This window comes from Falco punctatus (assembly GCF_963210335.1).
Source record: "Falco punctatus genome assembly, chromosome: 6".
NCBI classification, from domain to species: Eukaryota; Metazoa; Chordata; class Aves; order Falconiformes; family Falconidae; genus Falco; species Falco punctatus.
The window spans coordinates 29,037,595-29,044,776 of NC_137585.1; the positions used below are offsets into that span (position 1 = coordinate 29,037,595).

The 7,182-nt window shown below is 49.8% G+C and overlaps 1 protein-coding gene across 2 annotated transcripts in view; it reads right to left on the reverse strand.

Annotated features, from left to right (window-relative positions):
* The window catches only part of AKR1D1 (aldo-keto reductase family 1 member D1), an 87,130-nt gene that overhangs the window by 28,862 nt on the left and 51,086 nt on the right, over nucleotides 1-7,182 (reverse strand). The window lies entirely within an intron of this gene.

Below are 7,182 nucleotides of genomic sequence, written 5' to 3' on the forward strand. Positions count from 1 at the left end.
CTGAGAGCTGTGTTGTTTTGCTGCTGGCTAAAAGTTGATGCCTGCTACTGTGCCTCCTCAAGGCATCTGGGGACCACATACCAAGAACTCCTGCCTTTATTTGCTCTTGGCAACTGGGTCTTGCCAGTAACTGTGACTTAATCAGGAAATAAGGAGTAAAATCTAAGAGATGAAGCAGCAAGAGTATCACTCACCACCAGGATACAGCCACCAAAGGAAAGGCATGCCACCTGTGGCCTGTGCAAACAGAAGGACCTGAGAATGAGTCCTCTGAGCAAGAAACTAAGTCGTGACTTTGTCATTGAGCAAGTTGGCTACAGATATATGGCTTCAGGATAAATATCATTCATTGTGAAGGCTAGGCTAAGAGTTTACTAACAAGAAAGGACCCCTCCAGGATGTGTTGTAGATCAGGCACAGATCTTTTTCTGGGCTGCAGTAATATATCTCCCTCCCTTCTGCCCTTGCCTCAAGCGTACAGATCTCTGTTTGGAAGTATGGATTAAGGACATACTCAGAGGCCAAGGGAACATAAGGCCACCCTCCGAAACATCTCAGAAATCCCAACCCTGAAAGACCGCGTGTTGCTATGTGTTGGCCAGCCGTGGCTCCGCTGCTCCAAAGCACTCCTGAAGAATTAGTGCTGTGTGAGGTAATACTGCTGCTTAAAAAGCAAAAGGCTTGAGAAAGCCAGTGGTGGTTACTGAAAGGGACTGTAAAGGGCCACAAAATGTCCTTTGGAGATGCTTGGTCAGGGGATATGGCCCAACATCTAAAAAAAAAAAAATAAATCTCATTTGGGGAACTTTCTTCACTTTTTAAGTTCAGGGCATAAATTTTTATGCCCTTTTTTATCTCCTTAGCCAAAGATGCCAGCTGAATCCCCCCAGCTCTGTTCAAATCGGGTTCCAGATAGCCTTTTTAGGGAAGAAAAAGGCAAAATATCTCCCTGGCCTACATCTGTGGTGATTTCATGTAGGTTCATAAAGATTGCTTCATTACAGAGCTAACTTCAGGCTCAGTACTTGCTGAGTTCAAACACATATTCATGTGTAGTTGTTCATGTTAAAAGGACTGTGATTATTTTCCTTATATGTTTATTTTAATAGCATATCGTGGGAAGTAAGCTAAGGCTGTAAGGACACTTGCATGTTAAGGCAGTTCCTGCTCTTGCCACTGCATCTATCTCTTTCAAGAAAAAAATCTAGAAGCCAAGTGGGAGGTTTACCTCAGAAGGAAGGAGGAAGACAGTTGTCTGAGTCAGAGAAGGAGAAATTTGTAGTAAAAAGATCAAGAAATGGAAGGCTTTAAACTTCAGCTTTGTTGCCAGAGATCTCGGGTGTCGCTCCTTCCTGGGACTTTCAATACACAAACCATTTTGTAGCTTTGGGTCGGGCCAGGTGACTTTCTCAGCAAATTACCTGAAATCATTGCTGTCTTCATGTGTCAGACAATGCCTGACAACCATGTGTCAGAAGCCATTGATGGCCAGAAGGAAAAACCGAGGGAATTAAATTGTGTATAATCCCCGCCCTTACTGCAGCTCAGAGATCCAGATCACATCGGGGGTGGGGTGGGGTGGGGGGGTGGGGTGGATAAGTTGCTTATTACCTCTTTTGACTTAAAGGTCACTTACAGCAGCTCCAAAAGCAGGCGCCCTGCAGCAGAGGTGCGGCTTGCACTGTTAAGCGCAACTGAAGTGGTTTGTGTGCACGCATCCTTGTGCGAGCAACTTTGTGGTGTAAAGGTCCTACAAGAGCACTGTTAGGCCTGTACAACAAAAAGTTACTCTTTTCAGCTTCTAGCTTGGGTGTAAAAAGTAATTCAGGGTGCCAAAACAGTGTTTTTACTTATCCAAAACAGATTCTTTTTTTTTTTTACTTGGTCACTCAGATTGGATACGGGAGCCCTGGATGAACTTTTCCTCTCCCTGATTCAAACCAGCAATTTCTTCTTAAACAAAACCCAGACTGTCTGGGCACTCACAAGGGTTACTTTGTGGTAGTTAAGGATTTGGGGAAATGGGTCTCTCTCCCTCCTGGCTGGATGCCATGCTGAGTCCTTCAGCATCCAAAGCTGTGGGGCTGGTGGGCAGCATGTTTTCCTGTGGGGAGAGTGCTCCTCCTGCTCCAGCCCGAGCATGTTTCTTCTTGCCTGTCTCTAGCTATCACATACCCCCACAATCATGTTATTTCCCTGGGTTGTGTGATATGATTTTAATCCCCAGAGGCAGAGAGGAGGACTGAACCTGGTTTCCCACCGCCCATGTGGATTCCCTCACCAGCAGGCTATTCAGGGAAAGGCAACTGCTACCTCCAACTGCTTTAATAATCCTTTGATTCCTCAGCTTGTACTGCCAGTGCCCAAAATGAAATGCTTTGCCATTTGTTTTGCCTGAAACTATTCCACAAAACTGCTTCCAATTTATGAATGAATTTGGCTACCTCAGAACCTCATTTTTAGCAAAGTCACAACTTGCCAAAAACCCTCACCCAGTGCTATTCTTGATCACTTTGCCCAATCTTCTGTTTCAGAAGTAGTGCCTGTGTACAGTGTGGTTGCTACAACCTTCCCTCCAAGCCCTCTCCTCCCTCAGTCAAAACAGGAAGGCAGGAGAGAAGTTGCGGCCAAGGCCCCTTGACCTTCCAGGGAGACAGTGAGTATTTATGTGGAGGCACTGGGCTGATGATCTTTGCTGTGTTGACAGGGATGAGTTATAAAGTGAAGTAGGCATAAGTGCCATTTTAACAAGGCATAGGATTTCCAGGATTTAGGAGTGATTTTAGCACCTTTCTTCTCTAAGCCTGCTTGTCCCTGCACCCATCCACTTCCAGATGGGTACCAGCACCACTCCCTGGGCTGTGCTGGGAACTGAGCACCAGTGCTGGGAGGTTGCAGGAGCCCAAAGAGTTGATCTGGCTCTGCCATGGCACAAGGTGATGCTACTGGCTCATCAAGGGGGCTGTCTCCTCCACCCTCCCCTGTTAGGCTGTCCTCTCCCTCCCCCAATCTATTTAATACCCTAGAGAATTGGGTCAACGGCTTTGGGGCCCGTAGGGAGGGAAAGCTGGAAACGGCGCATCTGCTGGAGCCTTGGCAGAGCCACTCCTGCACGCACAGGGCTTTGCCAGAAGGATCCACCAAGCCAGAGAAAGGCACAATTGGCCTCAAACTTTAAAGCCATCTGGAGGGTCTCGATAGTCCAGATTCACTGCTTCTGCTGTGGTTCCCCTCCCCCGACCCATGAAGAGAGGGGATATTTGGGGAAGGAGTCAGTGCTGAGATTTTCAGTGTTTCATTTGCGTCCATCCTTTCTGTGAACAGCCTAATTGATACAGGTAAGAACTAATACAACTTACACGCTTCCTTCCCTGTGTGAAGGAGAATGCAAAACCAACTTCAACACACTGAAGTCTGCACCAAAAAGTAAACTAGGCTTTTTAGTTACACAGTTATTACCTTCCCTTGAAAATAAGTATAGGAAACACCAATTAAAGCAGCAAAAAATATTTTAAGTGCTTTTCTTGATAAACAGCCCAACTTTATCACTAATTCTATGACCCAGTGAAGACTCTTTCCTTTCTGCTAGCAGATGAGCTGATAGCAAATGGATTCATTGCACTTTCTTTCTGTGCTAGGAGAGTAAAACAAAAAGAAACCCTCAACATTGCACTACCAGTGTTTTCAGTCTTAAAGATTTAGCTGAATTCTTGCCACCCTGACCTGTATTCAGTAAGAAAAGCTCCCTTACACCTAGGGGGAAAGAGCATTCAATCAAAATTAATCTCATCAAACAGAGGTTTTCCACAGTGGTCCAGCTCTGCTCCATGATGTACTTCATTGAGTCAGTTACCAGGGACCAAATTCTAGTCAATAGATTTATTTTTTGTTCAGTGTTTCACAACTGGAGAAGCATGACTTATCTCCCAAAGCTGTCTTTGAGAGAACAATTAAGTTATTTAAGACAAGCAAGGCAAGCTGCTGACACATTTCAGTTCTGAAGGCACTGCTGTGCAGTGTATCCAGACAGCCCGAAACATGAAAGCTGGCCTCCTGCCTCTGTTTTCTTGTAACCGACTGTCAGAGAAGCAGATTTCCCTGCTCCGTGGCTAACTAGATTTGCCCAGTTTTCTTAACTAGTGAGCACATTCCTGCACTTCAGGAAGAACACTCTGGGCTCATTATGAGCTACTGGGCTATAACACGAGATTGAGAAAACAGGTTTGTTTTGGACAAGCTGCTCTGACATGGAGGTGCCAGGGTGAATAACCTTTGAGAGAGAAAAAAAAAAAGAATAAATTGCCTCGAAGAGCAAGATGAATAATCTGACAAATGAACAGCTCTGTATTTTGTATCGAAGCACAAAATGACTAGAAGTCACAGAGGTCTGACTCATGAGTAGAAATAGTGTGCTAGGGACAGCTGGCACCGTAGCTACCACCAGCTGCCTGCCCCCACCGCTGCAGAATGGGTGGCTCAGATGCTGCTTCTCAAGCAATTCAGCCACAAAAGGCTACCGCTAGGCATTTTAAAGTAAATGTGTCAGTGCTAGTTTATAGCCTCACTCCTTAAGATAAACTTCGAAACGGTCCCGAGTTGCCACTGAGCCTTTCAGCTCCCCAGGCGGGAGGAGCAGGACAGACATCCCGCCAGCATCCCGGGGGAAGCCGCGCCAGACGCACAGGGCAGCGCTCTGCGGAGCGGCTTGCTCCGGAGCGGCACTTCGCTGCCACGGCAAGGTGCTGAAAGAAGCCGCCGCCTCATCAGCACAGCAGCTTTTTTGAGATGGGCAAGCTTTAAGCCGTGACCTATTTAGAAGTCCTGCCCCATCACCAACCAGTAGCTGCAAACAGTTCTGCAACAAATCCCCGGCACCCTGCTACCGCGCTTCCCCAGCTGCCCTCCGTGACAAGTTCCCCGACTCAAATACGCGATCGTAATCCTAGCGTAAAGCTTCAGCCCAGCTCCTCCAGATAAACTTACAGTGTTTCACCCGGTCTCCTGCGAAAACGAGACTTTTGCAAGCGCCTCATCAGAGGGAAAGCGCTGCTTTCTCTACCTCTTCTCAGCTCCCCCTCCCACCCGTAACTTTCTGTCACGTTTACCATATAGAAAAAGAAAGACAGCTCAGAAAACCAGACTCCTACAACCGCGGGGGGAGGGAGTATGGGTGGTTGGGTATGTGCACCCATCCCCGCTGAGGGTGCAGTTACACGGCAGCTTCAATGGCTCTAAATTGGAGTCGCCATAGCAATGTCCTGCCTGCATCATCCTGTCCTGTCGGGTGTCCTGTCCCCCACCCGTCCCCCCTCCGCCTTTTGTCACCAGACAACAAAGGAGGTACATGCGAAAAGCAAAAAGCCGCTACCTGGGGCTAATCAGGCTGAAAACCAGCTCTGCCTAAAAATAATTCATTTTGGCTGGTAGAGCTCCATGCAGAGGCTCGCTATCCGCCTCGACCCGCAGCAGTGCGGAGGAGGCAGCAGGATTTTGCAGGACGGAGAGAGAAGCAGAACTGTTTGTGGTGATTTTGGGACATTTGAATTTCTGCAGAACGAACTCTTAATCAGGGTTATGGCATTGCCCAGAAGCTGCCTCCGAAACCTGCCTCCCCTCAGCTCCGGCAGGTCACTTGCCCTGAGCTCCCTGCCCGAGCCTGGCTAATGCCTCGGGCCAGGGCTCGCCCGGGCTGCAGGGGGGGAGCGCAGCAAGGCAGGAGCGCCTCTTCTGCCGGCAGTACCATTTTTCTCAGTTTAAAGCTACTGTAAAATTGCAACTCGAGGGTTGAGGGCACGATACGCAAGTCTGAAAAGAGGCGCTTCAAGTTTGCTCAGATATTTTGTCACTGAATTATGCAACGTTCTGCTTTGCTACATTAAAACTCCTGTTGGAAAGCTTAATTTTGTTTCACTAACGGTTATTCAAGGAACGCACTAGCTGAAAGTACCTCCAGAAACTCTAGTGATGTGAGGGACGGTGCCCAGCCTCTGAAGTTGCAGATTCCCACCCGTTCTCCCCACATAAGCCAGCTGTTAATCAGGGAGATCCGCAGCCCTGGGGATTTCTTAGACCCTTTCTGCATCACTCCCGCACTGCTTGCAGCAGTGTTCACTGAAGATTTTCTTCGGCACTGTTGTTAACGTACCGTAGTACAATTAATAGCTGTTAAACTGCTTAAATTAAGAGTTTTCTTCAAAAAGGTATTTTTAAATACCTTGTGGTACGTGGAGCCATACACACAATATTGCATCTCAACTCGGACACTATTATACAAGGGTTCTGGCCACAGTATCTCTTTTCCTACTCTTCAAAAGGAGGAAAAAACCCAAACCAACACAAAACAAACAAACAAACAAACAAACAAAACCCACAGACCAAAACCTGCTGAAAGGTCAGGCGGTTTAGGAGAGCGATAAGACAGCAGCTAGTGAGCTGGCTTTGCGCTCCCGGGTGTGCAGAGGGAAGAAGCATCAGGTGTGCTCCCACAGCCTCGGCGCAGCAGAGTCAGCGGCAGACAGACGAGATGCCTGCCCGGGACACGCAAAACCGAAGGATGCAGAATATTTGAGAGCGGTTTGGCCGCTGGCAGTCAGATGTGGGAGCCGCAGGAATCAGGATGCAGGAATCTGGGTCTTTGTTTCAGGAACATTCCTTGGAATGTGTCGGGGCCAGCTGCAAGACGGTCCGAAATCCCCCATCCCATCTGCGTTCAGCGCAGGGGGGCGGCGGGGCCGGCCCGGGGCACCCGGCGCCACCGTCCCCCCGGCTCCGGGCTTCTCGGGACCGAGGGCTCCGGGCCGCCCTGCCAGGGACCCGGTCTCGCTGGCCCCCACATCCCCTCCCGGTGACTGCAGCGGCCCCAGGGATTGCACTGCCCCGGCCCCCAGCCCCCGGGGCAGCGGCAGAGCCGCTCCCGGCCCCGCGCCCCCCGCCCGCCAGCGCGGCGCGGTGCGGGAGCAGCAGCCGGGGGGTCTGTGTGTTTCCCACCTTGTTCTCCTCTGCGCACCGCCCGTGCTGCTCGGGGAGCTCGGGCTTTAACTTTGCACGGGAAGCGGAGCAAAGAAAGGAACAGCCGGGAGGGGGGAATAGGCGGGTAGCCCCGGCTCGGGGGGTCTGCAGCGAGGGTGGCCGTCACCTGCCCCCGCCAGCGGAGCGGGGACGTCCCGGCGCCCCCGGACTTAC